The following is a 24,437-nucleotide window of genomic DNA, read 5'->3' on the forward strand; positions in this document are numbered from 1 at the left end:
ACCTGTGAATGAAAATACTGCAACCATATCAGTAAACAAAGAATGCTGAAACCAAGTCATCAGCGGCTGCCTCCACCCCACAGTGAGGACTGGCCTGCAGCCTGGCCTCTGCAGCCACTCACAATGGTGCACCCTGAGGGGACTCAGAATAAGAAAGGACAGGATACTGGCCCTAGATAGCTGGGTGCTTGTCAAAGGAATGGATTCAATGAGCCCAAATGCTTGCTTCCTTCCATACACAGAAAAGCACTAAATTCTTTAATTTGAGATGCCTGGATTTTGTTAGATAACAAGTAATCTTTTATTGTTCCAACTACCTGGTCTTTGTTGTAAAGCTCCTATATATCCTAGGTCCTCCTCAACCTCTTCGGAGCAGTCCCTCAGAGCCACCTGAGGGGCTGTCATCCCAGCTCGAGTCCTTCCGCCAAATAAAACATAACTCTCAACTTTTAGGCTGCACATTTATTTCAGTCGACATACCTTTTGGATTTTCTCAGGCCCAATTTTGAATCCATAGTATGGTGAATTGCTATTGCATCCTACTCCTCAAAAGCACATGACTCAGTGGGAATCTCTGGTCCCACACATATTTGGTGTCTTAGGCACACGTATCCAGTCTCCACTAAGACCCAATTGCACACCAGGAGTGTCTTTTCAAATGGCGAATAATTTACCCTGTAAAATACATAACCTTGCTCCAAAACCCTAATCATCTCTGCTTTGGCTCTCTTACTAGAACTTGGTCAGAGACTCTACGCAGCCTCCTTACACACTGGATCTTACATGTTGCATGGTCTAATCAACACAAAAACTTGCTCCACTCCACAGTCTAGACTCTGTCAAGTGAAATAAACGCACAGCGTAAAAGTTGACAGTTATGTTTTATTTGGCGGGAGGACTCGCAGGATGATAGCCTCTCAGATCGCTCTGAGGGACTGCTCCCAAGAGGTAGGGGAGGAGCTAAGATATACAGGAGCTTTACAACAAAGACAAGGTAGTTGGAACAATAAAAGATTACTTGTTACCTAACAAAAACCAGGCATCTCAAGTTAAAGAATTTAGAGCTTTTCTATGTATGGGAGGAAGCAAACATTTGGGCTCACTGAATCCATTCCTTTGAAAGGCACCCAGCTATCTAGGGCCAGTATCCTGTCCTTTCTTATTCTGAGTCCCCTCAGGGTGCACCTTTGTGAGTGGCTGCAGAGGCCGGGCTGCAGGCTTGTCTTTACTAGGGGGTGGCGGCAGCCAAGGATGACTTGATGGCTTCAGTATTCTTTGTTTACTGACATGGTCTGCAGTATTTTTCATTCACAACTTAAAACTAGTTGTCATCTAAATCATAATAAATGAGTAAGAACAGTATTACCGAATGCAGGGTGGTGTGTACTGTCTCAAAAATCCAAATGCTATACCTCTTCATTAATGGTAGAGGATAAAAGAGGAACACTGTATTCTTTTTCTTAGAAAGAATGTCCTGAAATAATATAATCTTCGAAGTCTCACTCTGAAACTTCACAGATTGTCTCTTATGCTCTGGTACATACATGGTGTCTTATTAGCTATTTAGATTACAAATCAACTACTGCTCCCCACGTCTAGTTAGCAAGATGTCATCAATAGAGCTGATCAGTATGATGTTCTACAGGATCTCAAAATGTTAAAATTCCCTTTGGACTATATTTTTACAAAGAGCAGGAGGGTTAACATAGCCCTGGAGCAAGACAGAAAAAATGCACTACTGCATTCCCATGTAAATTCAAACTGCTTTTGATTTTCCTTGCTAATATGGATATGCAAGAATTCACTAGACCAATTAACAAGTGCCAGAGGTTATATTGATGTGTTCCAGTAAAAATCTCACATTTAGCACCATATCTGTGCTTTGAGCTACTTCTTGTTTAAGAAAAGGGTATATGTTCACACACAATCACCAATCCTGCTTAAAATATGGACAGAAAAACTTGTGCTATCTACTGTTCACCAGGGAATTCTCACAAGACCCAGGGCTTTCTAAAGTATTTGCCTTTGGAACATTCTTGTTAAAAGAAATGTCACCTAGAAATCTAATATATACAACAGGTAATGGTGGAGCTACTCAGCTGAAATTGGAGCTAGGGCTAGCCTCACCCTGGCTCTTACTTGGAAACCTAAGGCTCTGAAAAATACAATTAGGAAACATTACCTTGAAGGAGCAATGGATCAAAGACCTAACGTAAAAAGGTTGAGATCATCCAGTATCATCAGCTCCCCGGGATATAAATCTCTTCCATAACATGCCCTACCAATAGTTATGAGATTGAGCAGGATCCTGTGAGGCCTTCCTGGGCACAAAAGCTTTTCCATATCCCCTGTTTCTTATTTGCAAAATAAAGGCTTCTCACAGGGTTCCAAAGAACAGATTGAAACAGTTGCTAACCAGGGACATGAGGGAATGCAGAAACAAAGGAGGTTCAATGAAGAAAGACAGTGCAGCTATTAAGGCAAGACCCTGCTTCCTGCTCAAGGAATATACATAAAAGTATCTTTAGTTCTTCTGCAGGAACTAAGGCCCCCATCCAGGTGGAGGATGGCAACTTCAGTCTGAGCACAAGATGCAAGGACCATCTGTTACCTCACTGCAAACCAATCAGAAGAAAGTCACACACCTTGCAGCCTTCCCCCCAAATTTTGCCTATTTAATACTTCTCTCTGAAAACCATCACAATTTGGGTTTTTTGAGTATGAGCCACCCATTTTCCTTGCTCAGCCCTGTAGTAAAACTTTTTCCGCTTCAAACTCCTATGTTTAGGTTTGTTTTGTTTCACTGTATGTCAGGCACATGAACTTTTATTTGGTAGAAGTTACCTAGCCTTTGTATAAACAATTCTAGAAAACTATTGTTCCTACAGAGTTGAATTCCACTCCTGGAAAACCCTTTAGGTTCCTTTATTCTAATGAGTCCGTATTTAGAAAAGCACAATGTTGTTGACTGAAGGAAAAAAAAAAGCACAGCCTAAAAGTTGAGCATTATGTTTTAGTTGGTGGGCTTTCTAAGGATTTCAAGCCTCTCAGATACCTTTGAGGGACTGTTCCTGTTACAGAAATGACAGGCCAGTCAAGAAACAAGCACCACTCGGAGGGCTGGAGTACTCAGATGTATTATGTCGGCGGGCTCAGAGGGGCTTCTGCTCCGAAGCTCTGAGCTCCTCCAAGACGTGTACATGAGGTTTTATAGGGTGAAGTACAAGCTTGGGGTATTTGGCCAATAGGCATGGAACAGCCTTAGCAGCATTATCATCACAAAAGTGGAGGCTAGGAGGCAGCAAACCAACATTCCAAAGCCAGATATGTATCTTTGAAAACCCAGCTGGCTAGCAAAAAAACATGAACAGCAAACCAACACTAATTAACCTAGATTTACAAGTTAGTCTAGCAGAACTCAGATTAGTATTCCAATACTTAGATTTGTAAGTTATCTTGTTAGCCCAGCCCAGCCTCTCCTTCACATTCCTAGACTTGTGAGTTATCTTGTTAGACCAGCCCGGCTTTTCCTTCACATTCCAAAGGGGTAAGGGAGGAGACAGGACATACAGGAGATTTTCAACAAAAACCAGATACTCAGAACATCAAAAGGTTACTGTTAATTAAGGAAAACCGGATATCTCAAGTTAAAAAAAGTAGCCCTTTTCTATGTAGGGGGAGGTCTGAGAGTCAGGGCTTATTGAAATCATTCCTTTGATAAGCACCTTAGCTATCTAGGGCCAGTATCCTGTTCTTTCCTATCCTGAGTCCCCTCAGAGTGCACCCTTGGGGACAGCCGTAGTGGCTGAAGTCTTGATGGCTGCAACATCCTTTGTTTGCTGAACTGGCACGCAACATTTTTCACCCAGGGTTCAACCTTAACCAGTGTTCTAGAAGAGTTGCTGCGACATGGTTCACACAGTTGGCTTCTGCTGTCTTTTGAAGTGATACGGATCGAGATATTATGCATGCAATTTATAGTTTTAGAAAGTGTTATGGGTTGAATGGTGCCCCCTTCAAAAAATTAAAGTCTTAACTGCCAGTACCTGTGAATATGACCTTATTTGAAACAGAGAGGGGTTGCAGGTTAATTAAGACAAAATGAAGTCATACTGTAATCAGGTGGGCCCCTAATCCAATATACCTTATGTCTTCATAAGAAGATAGCTATGTGAAAACAGAGATAAAGGGAGACTACCATGTGAAGATGGAGGCAAAGCCTAGAGTAATGCATCTAAAAGCCAAAAAACCCAAAGATTTCTGACATCACTAGAAGCCAGGATGGAGGCATGGAAGAGATTCTCCCTCAGAGACTTCATCAGGAATTGACAGACTTTGGGGCTTTTAGCCTTCGATATAATGAACATTGTTTCAAGTTACTCGGAGAGTGGTAATTTATTAAGGCAGTTCTAGGAAACTAATATAGAAAATCAGTCTTTCTACTTTGGTACTTCAAAGAATGAAGTGAGGAGTTATATCAAAGTGATTGAAATAGACTTGGATCCTGAAAGATTTGGACTTAAATACTAGTCATGTTACCTATTTGCTGCATGATTTTGGACAAATATCTTAATTCTCCAAATCTCAAATTATACATATATAAAGTTGGGATTATAATAATAGTGCCTACTTTTTAGAACTCTTGTACGCTTAAAGAGTCAATGCATATAGTATAGTTTACATGTTATAAGTACTCAACAAGTATTAGTTATAAAATATGTAAACAACATAGGTTAAACAACAAAGTCCTACTGTACAGGACAGGGAACTATATTCAATACCTTGTAATAACCTATAATGAAAAGTAATATGAAAAGAAAAATTTATGTACAACTGAATCACTATGCTATATACCAGAAATTAGCACAACATTGTAAATTGACTAAATTTCAATAAAAAGCAAACCAAAACCCCAAATATGAGGTAATTATTAATACTATAAAACCCTTGTATTCCAAGCAGAGAATGGAGATATCCAATCTGACATTGACTCATTGACTCCATTAATATTTATTTAGCAGTAAATAAATAGTAGGAACTCTCTATATAGCAGGAACTGTATTAAGAGTTTGGGGCACAATATAGAATGACAAGTAATATAACTGCCATTAATGGAGACAGTCTTCTATTGGAAAGAAATAGTAAACTTAAAGCAAGTGAACCAAGGAAGAAGGTACGCAGGGAAGCTGGAGTTAGTGTATTGAATTAAGAATATGCAGATTAAGATGCGCTGAACTTGGAGACACCAGGCACTTACACAGGGCAGGGGGCAGCAGGTAGCTCTCTAGGCGGTGGAGATCCCATTTAGGGGAAATGAAGCACACAGAGTGGTTTTCATTGAAGAGGAGATTTCAGCACAACCACACGAAGGAAGTAGAGGCAGGAGATCTGGAGATCCCAGAAGAAAGGGAGTGCAGTGAGCCGGGGGAAGGGCAGTCCTCCATCCCAGGTCACCAGCCGACAAGAGACAATAGGAGAGCGAGCATGTATTATTTCTAAGGCGACTGAGGCAGAGGTCACCAACTTTTTGTGGCCCTAAGTCTAAGTAATTATTTTAAAGGGTGCCCTAGGGAAAATAACACGGGAACTTATGGCAGGCATCCTCAATTCAAGTGTTTATCTAAATGTCCAGACTCTGGATGTGAGCAGGGTTATCGTGCTGTAAAAAGCCTAGGCAACAACACAGAAAAGAGTTACTTTTCTCGAAAGTTGTTTTCCTCATCCCAGAAGGTTAATTTCAGATAATAAATGTTATGAACGAAAATAAAACCTCTGTGGAGTGACGGAAATGCAGCTGGAAATTGGGATAAGGCAGACACTTTAGAGAAAATGAATCCCCAAAACTCTTCGATCCTGAGAAAACTTCTAAATGATTACTTTCAAAAATGATTATCGTGTGGTTTGGAAAATATGATTTGGGTAAGTTGTATGCCCCAAATGGAAATGGTTTCTATTCCAAATGAAGAAATGTAACAAGAAGAAGTAACTTCCAGGCGGAAATAAGAATGGGTATTTAGGACGGAGACACGACGTGAAATAAGACAGAAATAATTACATAGGTGGGGCCTGGAGTCAGACCCCTCCCCCTGCTGAGGAACACTGCCTTTGGTTTTGCTTGCCGTGTCCCTTCCATTCCACTTGAGGGAGCTCTACTATTTTCAGACTAGTAGAATTTGGTACTATGGAATCGGGACAATAAGGGAAGAGGAACACACACACACACACACACACACACACACACACACACAAGCCATGCAGGCTTTATCTTTGAGAAAAACAGCCAGAAAAGATAAATCATATGCCTAAGACTACTTCAAATGATGGCAGCCACAATGGCTTTATGTCATGAGTGAGCACTAGAGAGTGAGAGGTAGATGAGGTGAGGCGAAGGCAGAGACTGAAGTGGATGGGAAAGGAGGCTGGAAACGTCTTCCTAGGAATCAGGAGCAGCTGGAGAATGGAAAAGAAGACAGGTTTTAATACGATTTGCCATGAACTAAGTATTTAAATATGTAGTGGGACTTTTAAGAACAGCAAGTAATGATATGAGTTATTGTTTGGGATGTGCTTTCTAAAGGCATCAGAAATTATGGGTATGACCCTGGTGGACCACAACATCAACAGGGATATGGAAGCCTTATCAGCACTTCCTCCACCTGACCCCATCCATCTGTTTAGATCAAGGTCTGAGTTTTCTTTGGGCTGCTCAACACTTCTCCTGAAGCCAAGGAAATGATAGCCCCTTAGAATTTAAGAAATTATATAGTTCATCCAGTAAGTATGGGAGAAAATGTTTTTGTGCGTGTGCTGAAGCAGAGATGAATCAGTTATCTCTGAGCTGAACTGGCCATCTGTCCCACTTTAAGAGTTTAATCCCTAGCTGAGTTTCTTGGATGTCTGGGATCCAAAGAACTTACTTCATCGTCCTTGATCCTATTGCTGTAGAGGATCTGTTTTGTGCTGCACTCCACACTACTGCCTGGGGCTTGGACTGGATTGTTCAAGTCATTTTTGGTTCACCTTCCTTGTCATGAACATTCATTTTTCCTTTCCCCTTTCTTTTATGAAATTCCTGCAATAATCTAAAATTGCCTGAGACTCCAACTAAAAGTTAAACATCTTTCCTGACCTACAAATCTGAAGCCCCTGCATGCATGGACCACTTTCTTAGGTGAATAACCTGACCAAATATGCCGAATTATTTTAGAATTTGGTCTCTACCTTTCAGCAGGTTCCCAGCACTGCATCCTCTTTCCCGCCTCCTCACTCACTCCTTCTGTAGCCTCACATCTTGAATCTTAGTGCCCTTTCCTTCACATGTTCCAAGCAGATGGTGCTGTCAAGAAGTATAGTCTCACCCAATGTATCTGAATAAAAAGGCTGTCTAACCAGATGTAACTGAACTGAATTGGAAATAAGAAGTGGAAAACCAACAGTGATATTTTCAAACCATTACTGATATTCAAAGGGCTTTGAAAATGAACAATGAATACTGTGCTTCTTAAGTATTAAATCAACTTTGATAGCAGGCTGATCTAGCTAAAGAACATCTATATCTTTATTATCCTACATGAATCTCTATACTTAGAAGATGACTGGGTGTAGTGAAATTGAATTCATCAATTGGGATTAAAGAGTCCTAAAATCCTCAAGTCTATTGAGTTACTGAAACCAAATGAACAATTAACCAATTAAATTATGCCTGACATCCTTTTATGGTTTGATACTCATAAGATCAAAAGTGTTCTTTACACAATTTACTTACAACAAAATGATATTTATCAGCATTACTGTCATTTAACTCATGCAGACAGTTCTTTCTTCAGCATATTCTCCAATTATTTTCCATTTTCCACTCTATCCCCTTTTATCCTTCAAAAATATACTTCTCTTTGGAGCATTCTCTCAAATTTTTTTCTTCACAAATCTCATGCAATAATCACATTCATATCTTTACTGTAACATTCATTTTTCTTTATTGTTTTCTCTTCCCATCGCACTCCCACCATTTTTTTCACATTTCTTTGATGTTTCAAAGTATTTCTTTCCTGAAATCAAATGTAGGTGGATGTAAAGCCATTATCATGTTCACGTCTTTGATTACTGAGCATCCTTGCAGCATCTTTGCCACTGGACTTTGTCCAGAGCATACACCCATTGGGGCTGTTTTCATAAAGGCAACCTCATTCCTTCCTGGTGTGCTAATAAGTAATATGTATAGAACCTCATCAAATTTCTTGCTTGGACCCAAGTTAGAAAGCACAGTCTGAGAGTCAGTCTCTTCCCTGTCTGCAGAGTAATACGGTGAGAGGCAGTCTGTGCTGTGACTGTCAGCTCTTTAGTCAATGACATGCAAGGATCAAGAGAATGTCTTGCTTACTGATTAAATACCTTCTTCTCTCTTTTTTTCCCTATGATATATTGGAGAACACTATAGAGAATAGATCATCATATGTCTAATGTAATAAATGCATAATTAAACATGTAAGAACAAAAAATAAGCCTTTACAAAGACCATTATGTTTTATGACAGAAAGATGAGAAAGACTTCAAAACGGTGAACAAACCTTCCTCTCCTGCAGGGAAACACAGCTGGCAACAGCATTAAAGGAGTATAACCTTTAAAAATTGGGAATCACTATGTTGTACACCTGAAATTTCTATAATATTCTACATCAACTATACCTCAATTTAAAAAAAGTGAGAAGAAAAAGAAACTAACAAGTAGATAGAGATAGTGAATGCACTGAAGAAACAAATGCTAAGAAAATAAAACGTAGTTTCTTTAATTCAAAAATAAAATGAGTGATAAGTACTGCAGATCCTCACACATGGTAAGTCAGATCCATATCCTTCCTCTAAGGGCACAAAGCTAAATGGGGTAATAGTTCCTTTGCAAAGGTCATTCTTTGGGGAATTAAATTTCAATTATATTACTTGGATGAGGACTCTAAGTCAAGAAAAAAGTTGGTTTCCTCACAAGAAAGTCACTTAAAAAATGATGGTTAACTCTATAAATGTTACTTTTACCTAGTTGGACTCTCCTAAACTTTTAGAATTTGGACTCTGGAATATAGAAAAGAAAAAGAAGCTGAGCCCAGTGCCAAACCAAAACCCAAATTGACCTCCCTAAGCATCTGGCTGTGTGGGGTCCCATCTAAGTTAGTTCCAGTTATCCAAGAATGCCCACAAGAATGCCACTTGCACTGGAACCAGAAACCCAATAGTGCTAACTGAATACATTTTGATGGAAACCTAAAAACAAAACAAAAACAAATGAATAAAAAAACAATGAACAAACCTGTGAATGTCAGGAGGGACTTTTTTTCTTGCTGTCATACATGAGGTGTTTTATATGTGATGTCCTTGATGACAAACCCTACGGGAATGGTATAATTGTTCCCATTTTACAGCTAAAACTCAGCACTAGAAAGTGACTCATCAAATAAGAGAGGAAACCTGGATTCAAAGCCTGAAAAACTGAACAGCTCTTGTGTTGTTAAACTTCAGCCCACTACTTGTAGACTTCCTGCAAATAAAATTACCATTATGATCTTCATCTTTCTAAAGCAAATATGCAAGTGTTCCTTAGGGATTTTATATAAAAAATTTTTCTCAAAGTTATAATCACAAGGCATGGGTTTTATAAATAGAATATTAATATATTGTATGTGTACATACATATTGTAGATAGGTATGTAATATACACAAATATTGATATACACTATATTACTTATTATGCATATATACCTATAATATGCTAATATTATGTTTCTAAAACCTACATTTAATGGTGGCAACTCTAAAAGCCTTGCTTATTGTACACTGAAAAGTATTGTTCTTACAGTTTTCTGACCCCCTGATTTGTAGCCTTATTATGTGAACGTGTTTTTCCTTAATTTAAACACAAGATACAGTTAATGGATTTAATTTTGAACAGTTTACTGCTGTTAGTCTCTGGGTGTGATTTTTTTTTTTTTTGGCTATATGTTTTTTCTTAAGTCTTAGCTATTTATGTTATCATCTATCTTTAAGTGTCTTGAGTCATATATATTTCAAACTTACAAAACACTAAATGTAAAATTATGTTGGATGAGGAAAGGGATAGATGAACAAAGAAAAGTAATCAAGAAATGTAATATATGTGGCACTCCTGCCATCTTGTGGGTTTTCTGTGTTATCCATAAGACCTAATTAAACATTTTTTCAGAAAAGTTTTGAAGGAGTATTTTGAACCTTTTGATTCTTAGTGTCAGTTTCTTAAACTAACATACTCCCTAATAAGTAATTAAATAACAAAATGCCATTATTCTCAAATAGTTCAGAAAAGCTATCCATATGTATACCTACATCTAGCATCTATAGCTGTATTTATAACTACATCTACTTTTACGCTAATTTATTTTCCAAGAAAAAGAGAGAGAAATGGCTAATGATAAATGGGGTCAAATGATGACAATAGATGAATCGGGAAATATTATATTTCTTATTGTTGTAATTTTTCTTTAAGTTTCAAATTATTTGCAAATAAACAATCTCTCACTTGGGACACTGTCCCAGCAGTAGCCCCTTCATCCCTCTGCACCATCGGTCTTCTTCTCTACTGAATCAGTCTGAAAAACCTCTCGGTATCTCACTGCTCCCTCCAGCTGTTGCATACTTTCTTCTTGTTTTTTCCAGAAAAATTCCTCTAGAAAGTCTATAGTTGTTTCCATTTATTTCCCTTTATTCTATTTTAAAATATTAACTCAAAACATAAAATAATTCATCATTAAAACCAAACTCCAGATCTTCCTTCCCAAACTTAATCTTCCAATGGTCTTCTGATCTAATTACTGGAACTCCATTATCCTTTTTGGCCAAAATCCTGTGCACAACATCCCCTTTCTCTTTTTCTCCCAAAGCACATCAATCTATCAGCAAATCTTACAGGTTCTAAGATCAAAATCAAAATTTATCCAGAGTCTTTGCTATCGAACTCAGGTTCAACTGCTTGCTGCTTGAAAAAGTAATACCCAAGAGAGACCAATGTGTTTTAATCAGAATGACGGCAATCTGGGGAGATGGTGGACTCAGTGTACCCCCAAAATTATATTTGAAGACTCTGCTCAGCCATGAGAGTTTTATAGGGAAAAGGAGAAGTAATCTCAGTTAATCACTGAGATAGGTCACAGACATCGCCACCCCCCACTGTGTGCAGGCTTATAGAATTCTCCTGATCTTTTCTTTAGATGTCATCTTGTTTACACAATTTGTTCTCAAGATTACTGAAGGGAAGCCAGGGAAGAGATCTGGTCATCTGTTAATTACTCCTTTATTTCTACTTCTCTGATCTACAGAAAGAACCAATCGGTTGGGCAAGGTGTTGTGTGATCAAAAGATTTGAAAGGTGTGCGGGGGCTGGAGATTTTGAGGCTCTTGATTTTGGAGGCTGCTTGCATCCCATTGACAGCTTATATAAGCATCTTCCAACAAAGACACAACATCCTTAATAGTGCGAGAACTCATTATAGTTTACTTTATATCAATTAACTTTATACAGAGTCATCTTTATTTTTATGACAATTATCTCATTATTCATATCAGTAGCATTTATTGCAGAAGCTGCACAAATATATGTCAATCATCTAGGTTTGAAAGAATTACTAATTTCCCAAAGCAACAGAATGGTTGTCAAACTAATACTTAATACATATTTTTCTAAGGATATTTGCATTGATTTTTTAATAGAATTCAATAAAAGACTTTGATTTAGTGAGTGAAGGATGTCATCCTGAAATCATCTTGTCTTCTTTTCCTTGCTCTACTCCTTTGCTCTACTACCTCCCCCACTCGATTAAATCTCTGAGATTTCTCAGTTCTAGCTTTCAAACATTTCATAAAAAATATTCATTCTGTCAATTTCCTGTGCTACTGGACTAAATCAGGCCATCTGGATTTTGTTTCCTGGTCTCTTCTAAACATTTCCCTTACTCTTTACTTTTCCAGTGATTTTCCAGATTCCAGTCTAATAAAACACATAGTCCAGACAATACGTTATATATAAATCCATTCTGGTCCTCTCCTCCTACTATTTCTGAATTAACATCCAATGTACCCATCAGTTTTTAGAGCATTCTCCAGGCAACTCACCATGAGGTTGTATCAGATCAACTAGGTCAGGACATGATGCACACTTTATAAAGTGGTCCTCATATACCGGTAAGATACAACAATCTCAGCGCTTACTTCAGCCATCTTCAATGTCTATGTTTTCTTATCTCATTGCTTTACCTATCCTTCCCTTGAAAGAACTCCCACCTGATTTGTCACTTGGGTAATCTAGAAAGCAAATAGCAAAAAGAAGTTAAAAGTAACACTTGCAAAGCTAAAAGGAGCAGAAAGCAAAACTGACCAAATAAGGACACCAGCTGACAAGGGAGATCAGAAACTTGCGAAAGGTAAAGGGGAGGGGGTGAAGATGACTGTGCAGAGAGAAGCTCAGACTGTAGTGCAGGTTTGACAAAGTACAAGATAACCCAGTTAAGAGCTCCAGAGCAAGGATCATCCACTGCAGGAGTCCTGAATTGAATACAAGTGGCCAAACCACATTACCTCCACCAAATCTAGTCTTGACTTGGGCTGCCCAGGTGAAGTATGATCTTGGCTTGAAAACTGAGGTAGATTCTAAAGATGCTAACAGTGTCAGATAACTGCATGCACTGAACTGAAGAGCAAATTCTTTGTTGAATAAAGATCTGAGTGGCATACACTGCTGGTACCACACCAGGTCAGCTTAGATTTTGGTTCCATATGATTTGGTACATTGTTTAAATGTATTTTCCTCTGGTGCTCTGCTCAGTATGGTTCTTAGGGTTCTGTATCTCAAATATATAGACACAGTATACTCATACTATTCCTAGAAATTGGTAGCTCTCACAGTTTACCAGCTTTTATTCACTTGAATGATTATCTGGTTAATACTGACAAACCAAGCATCAATCTTTAGGATGATAACATTAACACTTTGGTGTAAAACTAAATCAAACTGTCCACTGATTACCTTCCACGACAATTAAAATTAGAACAATGTGAAATACAACTCCAGTAGCCCTATGTGGTAGAGTATAACACAGTTCAAAGTATTCACTACTCATCGTTCTATCTTTCATTCCAGAGCTCCTTTATATGGAAGTATTGTACTTTCCAACCATGAACACCAGGCTTGGTCATATGACATACTTTAGCAGTAAAATATGAGAGGAAGTAACATGAAGTACTTCTGAAAAAAGTATTTTAAAAGCTATCACACAGTTTTACTATTAGTCTTTATATACTGTTTTTATCTTCTACAAGGCTAATCAATAAAGGCTCAAATAGGGGCTGTCTGAGAATAAAAGAAAAGAAGAAAATGGAAGAAGCAAACCAACAATAAAAACATGCAGAGATGTCCTGCCATAGACAGTGAGGTAGAAATTAATCTTTTTTTTTTCAAGCCATCAACACCTTTTGAGTTGTTTGCTACCAAAGACTGATCTAGGTAACGATTGATTCACTTGGCTTTTGGTGGTCAACTCTTGGGTTTCGTGAAGATGGACCTTGGGTATGTTTCCTTGGGCTACTTTCTTTATATCTCATGTCTTGTCTGTAAAATAAGAATAAGACTGAGATCTATTTCACATGGTTATCACCACAAATAAATGAATTCAAACATGTAAAGTACTCAGAATACCTGGAAAATAACAAATGCTTCCTAGAAGTCATATTAACTGCCAACACCACCACCTCTGCTACTGTCCTACTGCTAGTCTTACCCATACTACTATGACCCTATCAGAGACAGTGGTGCAGTCCCAGTTACCAATTCAACCCCTTCCTTACTGGATTTATGATCTGCCATAATTTCTTTCAACCATTGAGCTTTGGTTTCCCCACATAAATTACTTACATATGTCAGGGTCTTTTTTTTTTTTTAACATGTACAAAGTACCAATCAGCATATCAGACTCTTCTGAGGCTCTGGTAAGTTCACTTACCAAATATTTTGATAATTCAGTGGCTTCATTTTAGTATTTACATCTATTGGCCCATATCCAATGATTTCTTTATCATTTCTTCCTTCCCTCTTAAACTGATCATGGTAATCTGAATATCCTAAAATCTTCTAGTTTACCTTTTTGGGTATCCTAACACTGTACTTTTATAAATTTTCATGTATTCTTTACTCTAAACAGAGTTCCAAACAAATCATTTTAAGTATCAACATTTCTGCTTTAAAGGATATTATACTAAGTTGGCAGATACTTAAAAGCATCTGAAATGGTCATAAGTTATGGAGCCTCAAGGAAAACTCTTTTTAGAAGCTATTCTTCCTACTGTCATGTTTTCAAGGATGGAGAATAATGTTCTTTCTCATTTTCGTACCAGGAACAATTAAACAAAAAGACAACCTTTGTTTTGTTTTGCTTTAATCCTATAAATTTGGTTTTCTTAGTTTTTTTCTGTCTTTGCATTCTTTTCACACAAAGCATCTTTTATCATCTGGGTGTGACACTGATTTTCATTGCAACCCATTTTCCCGAATTCTATAAACAGAAAACTATGCAATTAAGTTATCAAAAACAAAGCAAAACCAAACCAAACCATATTTTTCAAAAATACATCATTCACCACTGAAAGAAAGTAAAATAGAAAGTTTAATTTTAAGTTAACTTTTCTGCTAGGTTTTTTAGATGTTAAATATTTTTCCATTGTTCTCTGACTTTCTGGTCTCCTTGACTTGAATTTCTCTTTGAATTCAGTCTCCCCTCTAACAATGTCAACGTTGCCTTCATAAATAGTAGATTTAATTATTTTACTTTACAGAGCTCAATCTCCATAGATTCTCTAATAGGCTAAGAGTAAAATTACTTTACATGAGCTATTTGTGAAGCCTTCTATGAATTCTCTTTTTCATTTGGTTTCTGTGATGCCACATACTTCTCTCTTTATTCTCTAGCTCATTCTCATCCTCATTTCCTTAATCCTAAAAATATGAAATGCATCCTCTCCATCAATCTCATTCTTCTATCTACAGTTTTCCTTTTGTATAATTTCCCATAGAGGTCTTAACTGCTGCAGAGCTGCTGTTGGGTGATACCCACAGATATTATCTAGAGCCCTAAACACTTACCCAAGTGCCACTTCTGCATTTTTGATGATCCACTTAGTATCTCCTCATGCAGGCTCCAACAGCACCTCGTGTTAATCACATTTAAAAGAAAATCTGTTCTGTTTCCCACGTACCCATCTTCTTCACCCATTACTTCAGAAAATATCATCGCTTCATGTCTTCTTTGTATCTATCATTGGCTACATGAGTATCTTAACTCTTAGGTTTTATGATTATTATAGAATTGTAGAATTAAAATAAATATTACAGATCATCCAAGCCATACCTTAGGATGCATAAATTTCCTCTACAAATTAGACCTCTGGCCAAAGCATCTGTGAAATCAGTAATTGTAGTCTAAGTTGTGTGTTTATAGATGTTTCTCAGTATGATGTTGCTAGCTTTGTCATGCAAAGGAGTTTAAAACCAATGTCCAATAAACCAGTAGACTCATCCTTTTTGTCTCTTCTTCTTACTAGTTTTGTTTTCTTATTTCTAAGTTCTGTCAATTCAGTCTCTTTAGTATCCTTCAAATAAAAACCTTCTTTTTTTTTCATCCATTCCCAATTTGAGGCACACCCATGGACCTCCCCCTGAACTACTTCTGTGCAGTTTCAGGTATAAGAAAAAGACACCTTGCCAGTGAACATTCAAAGAAAATAACCCAAGGGACTGGAAACAGAATGGGATTTTCTTCCCAGCTGTATTAGTCTCTTTTTGCTGTAGCAACAAACTACCAATAATGTTGTGTCTTAAAACAACACATTTTTATTATCTCACACTTTTAGAGGCCAGAAGTTCTAAAATCAGTATGTATTTCTTCCAGAGGCTCTAGGAGAAAAGACATTTGTTTGCCTTTTCCAGCTTCTAGAGGCTGCCTACATTCCTTGAATCATAGAATCTTTGTCCACCTTCAGAGCCAGCAGTGTAACATCTTCAAATATTTAAGTGTTACTCTTGTTCTCTCTCTCTCTCTGTCTCTCTCTCTCTCTCACCTGCTTATCAAGGTCAAGCTGGGGAGCTGTGCTATGATCTGAATTAATGCAGAAGCTGGAGCTGTGTTTAAGAGGAGAGCAGAGTTCACTACCAGTGTTTTCTATGGCTTCAACAGGAGTCTGGTTAAGGTCACTGTTCTGGGAAATGTTGAAACATTTCTGATATCAATTCCTGGAACATAATTTTTTTCTATGTCCCAGCCTCCTAATGGAATCTCTTATGCCCATACAAATAGAGTTATTTTCATTTTCACTAGATCTTTCTTGATATCCTCTTGTGGGATTGAGAATGCAGTATATCATATCTTCTTCTAGTTCTGAATAGATTATAATTTCCTCTAGTGTCTAGGTTTTGTTTATTTGTTTGAATATTATTCCCCTCAGTTTCCACCTTGTCTCATAACTGTGAACAGAATTCTGAAAGCCAGACTCTTGGCCAAGCCTTGACAACTGAAGTAGACCCTTAACTAACCTCTCTGTTCCCAGTATTCCCTCAATCACTGCATCTTTTATGCCTCTGCTTATGTAAATTTCTTTGATAAAGTGTGCAATGTCTCTTCTTCAGTATCCTTTGGAAAAATACTTAGGTGGGTCCCACAGCAAAACAAACATCATGTAAACAACCTGTTATTGAAGTCAGGACATTCTGGATCTGTCTTTGAAACTAACTTTAGGGATTAAACTTCTGCATTTCTCTACCCATAGCTTTTCTCTCCTAAAGGAGATAACAGAGCATTTTCATCTCTTCTAGCCATCTTAGTTCATCCTTTCAAAGGTACCATCTGAAAATGATGTAAAATCAATTATATGAGGGAAGAGTCACCACACACTGATTAGACATGATAATTTCTGTTAATAAAATCTTATAGGCTGGTCATAAATAATTTAAAGGGTTTAGGTGGGTGGTCAAATCTTGCTCATACCATTGGAATCAGAAATACACATTTATAGAGCTCGTGTATGAAAATCTTTAGCAGTAACACATCCCTTCTGTACAAAACCTTGGTAGTCAAGTGAGAAGTCAGTGTCATTGAAACATGGTGACCTCAAAAATCCCTTCACATTCTTAAAAGGGGGCTAAATTGCTCACCAGATGCTATTTTAACTGTGATCTAAATTCTTATATTCACATTTTCCATCTTGTCACTCCTAAAAATAATTAAACTTCCTGGATACCTACAATGTTTCAAAAAGTGAAGAGACGGTGGGACCTTCTAGTCTACGTCTCTAGGACAAGAGCTTGTCTATGAGATAGAAGTCTTTGCTGCTCTCTGTAACTGCTCCTAAATGCAATCGATCTTATAAATAAAAACATTGGGTTTATTTTTCCCTCACACCATTCTCAGATCATAGTACAAATTGCCAACACGTCATTTATGTCCTTATCTCTACACACTGGCATGACCTGAATTGAACCTAAGAGAATGCTGTAGGTGCTTAGCTGCCCATGCTATTCATCAAAATGCCTACCTGGAAAAAAAGAAACTCATTGCTGTGAGAAATAATGCTTTAGCTTTTTCAGACCTCCACTGAGATAAAATGTCCAGAGTTCACAAAATTCAGGCAATGTAAATTAGCAATTTCTCCAGCACCTCCTGTTCAACAATAACAAGTACTCAGGGGAGTTCGCAAGGGTCCTTGGAAAATAAATGGGAGGTTGGTGACTTCTGCACAAAATCTCTTGTGACTTGGGAAATGTCATGTAGTTAAAAATAGTATTCAGCAACTGGACTCAGGGCTACATTTATTCTAAAGTAATTTAAAATACTTATTTAAATCCAGGGTAAATATGATAGCTTATATAGTAATACAGAAAATTTAAACTCTTTAATGTAACAAAAACCCTGCATAGCATCATTGAAAACATTAAGTGAAACTGAAATCCTCTTTAAAATTTTAAAAACAAACAAAGCAGGAAGGAAGAAGGAAAAAAAGGAAAGAGGGACTTAAAGTATCACCTTAAACAGCATGCTAATTACAAGTGGCTTGTTTTATTAATTATATGGTCAACAATTAAGTCACACACACACACAAGTCACAATTACATGGGAATTCTTTTCTGTGTAATCCAAATACTAAATATTTGTATTAACCATGTCCAAAGATAAAGTGTTAGGGTTATTCTTTCATTTCATTATTTCCCCATGTGTCTAGTAAACTGAAACTGATCCGAGGGTTAAATAAAAGGTTTTCAGTTCTAAGACCTAGACGTTGAAATTCACTGTAAATATGTTTTCTTTTGTTTTTGTCACTGAGAAATAAGGAATAGTTTGTTCACTGGCATTGGTATAAATAATTTTCCTAATAGGTAAGAGGATTTCATGAACTACCTAAAGAAAATATTTTGAAGGCAGTCTCTAAACTCTCACAATGGGAAAGAAAAAGATACTATATTGACAACATTTTTCTGTTGAAGAATTCCTGCAGCTGCTGAATTGATAGGAATGTTATTTTAAATGTGAAATAAAATACATTTGCTTATTTGAAAATGTCTTATTTGAAAATGTCTTCAAAAAGCAAATGTTTTCTTAAGTGCATACATACATAATCTATACTATTTTAAACATTTGTAAACTCTATTTAAAATTTCCACAAAAGGGAATAGAAGGGGCTATTTAATAACAAAGGGAATTTTAAGTCTTTTATATATTATTCATATCATTTACTACACCTCTGTAGAATAGTTAGGTTACTGCCAAGATGGACAGTTTACTACCTTCTCAACTGTGCAAATAATAAAATAAGCAAACAAAAAATAAATATTCCTTAATCAGGTCAATGATATCTTTATATATTAAAACTATATTCTTAACTATTTATGTTTTTTTCAAAATGTAGTTCACACTTTATATGTCAGGTGTGTTATTTTAAATCCAAAATCCATTTTATGGTGTTTATTAATTTGTGTCTTGTATATAAATGAAATAAATAAATAAATAAATAAATAAATAAATAAATAAATAAAAGAGTTTAGTTTTTTCAGGATACTATTAATACCAAAACCACACAACTACTTGGAAAGGAAATCTTTTTTTTTAATATCAACAAATTTACTCAATATTGGGGTAGTCACAAAAATTTTTGTATGTAACACATGGTCAGTAACATAACAGTTTTGGGAACAGCAGACGAGATGACTGAGTAGGAAGACCCGAAGCTCACCTCCTCTCATGAGCACACCAAAATCACAACTAATTGCAGAACAGCCATTGATGAAAACGACTGAAACCTACCAGAAAAGGTCTTCTATAACTAAATACATAAAGAAGGAATGACAACAAGAAGGGTAGGAGGGGAGGACTTGCAATAAAATCAAATCCCATACCCCTGGGTGGGCCACCCACAAACTGGAGAACAATTATGTTAACAAAGGTTCTCCCACAGGAGTGAGAGTTCTGAGCCCCACATCAGGTCCTCTAGTCTGGGGTCTGGCAACAGGAAGAGGATCCCCCAGAGTATCTGGCTTTAAATTCCAATGGGGCTTGATTGCAGGAGTTCCACAGGACTGGGGGAAATAGAGACTTCTATTCTTAAAAGTCACACACAGAATCTCACGTGCAGTGGGACCAAGGGCAAAAGCAGTAATGTGATTAAGAGCCAGGACCAGACTTACCTGCTGGTCTTGGAGAGTCTCCTGGGGAAAAGGGTCAGCCTTGGCTCACCCAGCGGACATAGACAGTGGTGATGGGCATATTGGGAAGCATTCATTTCAATGAGTTCTCCTGACAGCTCACATCTTGGCACCAAACCCCGTCCCCCACCCAACAGCCTGTAGGCATCAGTTCTGGGATATCTCAAGCCAATCAACAAATGGGTGGGGGGGTGGACACAAAGCCCCATCCATTAGCAGGCAAGCTTCCTAAAGACTTTCTAAGCCCACAGCCACCTCTAAATACTTTCCTAGACACAGCCTGCCTACTAGGGGGCCAAGACCTAGCTCCAGTTACCAGTTGGCAGGCACTGGCCCCTCCCACCAGGAAGCTGACACAGGCCTCTAGACCAGCCTCATCCACCAGGGGACAGACATCAGAAGCAAGAAAACTGTAGCCCCATAGCCTGCAGACTGAATCTGCAAATACAGGTCAGACACTACTCTGGGACTAGCTGGCCGCTGGCCCTTGGGTGATGACAGGGGACTGCACTGCTGGAGTGCATAAGAGGGCCACTCCTTCAAACTTGAGAAACATAATTAATCTACCACATACACAAAAATAGAAATAGCAATAGACAAAATCAAGCAACAGAAGAATATGTTTCAGATGAAGGAACAAGATAAAAACCCCAGAATAAGAACTAAGTGACATGGAGATAGGCAATCTACTTGAGAAAGAGTATAGCTGATTTACAATTGTATACTAGTTTCAGGTATACAACATGATGATTTAATATTTGCACACATTATACTCACTTTAAATTGAGTCTGTCTCTGTTTTATTACATTAATTCTTTTGTTTTATTTTTTAGATTCCACACATAGGTGATAACATACAGTATTTGTCTTTGTCTGACTTATTTCACTAAGCATAATATCCTTTAGGTCCATCCATGTTGCAAATGGCAAAATTTCATTTTTTTATCCATTCATCTGTTGATGGACACTTAGGTTTCTTCCATATCTTGACTATTGTAAATATACTTCTCTGAAAACTGTGGTGCATGTATCTTTTAAAATTAGTGTTCTCATTTTCTTCAGATTATATACCCAGGAGTGAAATTGCTGGATCAGATGGTAGTTCTATTTTTAATTTTTTGAGGAAAATCCAAACTGTTTTCCATAGTGGCTGCACCAATTTACACTCTAACAACAGTGTACCAAGATTCCCTGTTCTCCACATCTTTGTCAAATTTGTTTCTGTGGTCTTTTTGATGATAGCTATTCTAACAAGTGTCAGGCGATATCTCACTGTGGTTTTAATTTGCATTTCCCTGATGATTCATGATGTTGAGCATTTTTTCATATCCCTGTCGTTCACCTTTATGTCTTCTTTGGAAAGATGTCTATTCAGGTCTTCTGCCTATTTTTTCATCAGGCTATTTTTTGACATTGAGTTGTATGAGCAGTTTATATATATTGGATATTAACTGCATATTGATTGTATACTTTGAAAATATTTTATCCCATTCAGTAGGTAGTATATTTCTTTTGTCTTTTCTTTTTATGCAAAAGCTTTTTAAGTTCAATTAGGTCACATTTGTTTATTTTTGCTTTTGCTTACTCTGCCTGAGGAGACAGAGCCAAAAAAATACTGTTACAACTTATGTCAGAGTGTTTTCTTCCAGGAATTTTATGATTTCTGGTCTTATATTTAGGTCTTTAATCTATTTTGAGTTTACTTTTGTATATTATGTGAGAAAATGTTCTAATTTCATTCTTTTACATGTAGCTGTCCAGCTTTCCCAGCACCACTTACCAAAGAGATTGTCTTTTCTCCATTGTATATTCCTGTCTCCTTTGTCATAGGTTAATTGACCATAGGTGTGTGGGTTTATTTCTGGGCTCTCTATTCACTTCCATTGCTCTGTATGTCTGTTTTGTGCCAGTATCTCACTGTTTTGATGAATATACCTTTGTAGTATGGTCTGAAGTCAGGGAGTGTGATACCTTCAGCTTTGTTCTTTTTTCCTCAACATTGCTTTGGCTATTCTAAATGTTACTATTTAAAAATTATATTTAAAAGAATTAAGAAAGTCATACCAGGTCAGAACTATTTATGACTTTATTTACTTAGGAATTGGGTTTTGTGCTGAGTAATTAGAGATACAAAAATGCATAACAGACAGCTCCTGATTTATTTTTCCATAAAGTTGACAGAGATAAGAAGTCCGTAAGTTCACCCTCACCATTCATTTAACATAAAAAGGAAAAGTATTACATGTTTTACAAGTGAAAGCAGACATTGAAAATATCAAGGTAGTATATAATGCTGGTATATTAGAATTATACAAAAAATGTAACCAATAGGAGATACATATCTTTCTAAATCTAGCTCTATTATATCTATCTCTTTCTTAAGGAGATAGAAAGAGAAAGGGATAGACATATTATAAGAAATTGGCTCATGTAATATAGAGGCTGACAAGTCCCAGGATCTGCAGTTGGCAAGCTAGAGACCCAAAAGTGAGATGATGTAATGCAGTCTGAGCCCAAATGCCTGAGACTCAGGACAGCCATGGTATACTTCTAGTCCAAAGGCTAGCAGGCTCAAGACCCAGGAAAACTGATGTTTCAGTTTGAGTCTAAAGCTAAGAAAAAAAAAAAAGAGGTTTCCCAGCTTGAAGGCAGTCAGTTAGGAGAAATTCCCTTTTATTTAGGTGAAGGTTAACCTTTTTGTTCTAGTCAGGCCTTTAACTGATTGGATGGGGCCCTCCCATATTAGGGGTGTTGATCTGCTTTACTATTGATTTAAAAGTTAAACTCATCCAAAAACACCTTTATAAAAACACTCAGAATAATGTTTGACCATATATCTCAACACTGCATGATCCAGTCAAGGTGATACACAAAATTAACCATCACATCTGACACGTAGTTGTATGAGAGTTTTATCCATTCTTGACCTTAGCCATATAGGAAAATGATTGGACAAACTGAAAATATGGTTACAAAAAATTTAGTTAGGATAATCATTTTTCACTTCCTTAAAAAGAAGTTGCTTTTCAACACAGATACATTTGTTTTTTGCTTTAGTGTTTTAAATATCAGTTCATTTAGCTTGTTTGATTTTCCTGATATAAATAAACATTAGCAAACCAATAAATTATGTAGAATCTCTTCTGTAGACAGGTTAAACAATTTTGCTTTGCAAAATCTATTTTGAGAAACTTGTATAAAATCCCAGAGCTTTTAATTTTTCTAAGTTTTCCAGAAGATATGTGCATACATATGTGGAAATAATTAAATCAGTGGTTTATACTATTAATACATTGATTTAAAAAACAACTGTTTTTCTATTTTCTCTAACAGAATTATCATTGTGTTTTTTAATATGATTGAAACTGAGCTTGATGGCTCATATAACATTTCTATTATGAGTATAATCATAAAAAACTTATAATTTATTAAATGTAGTTTCTAAGATTGAAGCATATCAGTTAAAGCAGTTCCTGTGACAAGGCAAGGAACATATCTGAGCATTTGAGTTTCTTCCTCCACCCTAAATCCTTTATAGTCACTTGGATTTAATTGTTTTTCAGGAGTTTGTGCTGAGCTCTGCAAATTATTTGTTTTAATCATTACAGAATAAGTCTTCTTGACAATTGTAAGATTTTTGGTCAAGAATCTAGAACTATTTCTGCAAAGAAAGATGTTTACAGTGAGAGGGATTTAAGACTTATCTAAGGCTGAGAGTTAAATGTTCAGAGATTTTATCTTTAAGTTACAAAGGGCAAAAACAAAAAGCTTTGCTCTAATACAAATAGAATTTTAAGCAAATTATCATTGAGTCAAAACTAACTTCTTTCTTATTTTCATGATTTGAAAACCAGTTTTCAAACTTCCCCTGTGTGTTTCTTTGATAGATTTCAGGTTTAAAAAAAAAAGAAAATCTCCAAAGCTAGAAATTTCTTTCTTGACTCAAACTTATTTAATGCTTTATTTACATGGACTTCTTCTCTCCCCAAAGTGACTAATTTAATTAATACCACTTACATGCTATTGGTAAGTCTAATAATTTCAGTTTTGATTAATCCAGATTCTTTTAATACTTCTTCATATAACTTACTCAGAACTCTGACCCAATTTTCACTTTAATTTTAATTTATTCATGATTTTAATTCAACACTAATTGAGTACTTAACCCACTTTTTCTAATTATTTATTTAAGAACAAATCTATTTTTCTTCAAATAGATTTTTCCTGGTAAGTTTCATTTAAATAGATTTTCCTGGTAGTTTGTTTTTCATTTGATCAAAAATCCATCTTAACCCCTTTTCTCTCTTTTGTATGTGATTTATTTTGCGAAGTAAATAATGCCATTGTTACTTAAATGATTTTATGTGGATTAATATCAAAACAAACAAAATTTGATGAGTTATATTCAAATGCTAGTTAAAAATAGGTTTATGTATAACTAGAAAAGGACCACAATTATTAAACATAATTTTGTTGAATGTAAAAGTAATTTTTTCTTTTTAGAAAGAATAAAAAGTGTTTGCATATTTTAAATTTAGCATTGTAATGCTTAATGCTTGGAATTATTTGGGGATACTGGACCGAATATGCTATCAGGATAGGGAACAGTGCTCTTGTTTTAAAACATTCTTATTTAAAATTTAGCCTGCTCCTCTGATTCAGCTGTTTTGCAAATAAGTGT

The sequence above is a fragment of the Vicugna pacos genome, chromosome 1 (assembly GCF_048564905.1).
Source record: "Vicugna pacos chromosome 1, VicPac4, whole genome shotgun sequence".
Lineage (NCBI taxonomy): Eukaryota > Metazoa > Chordata > Mammalia > Artiodactyla > Camelidae > Vicugna > Vicugna pacos.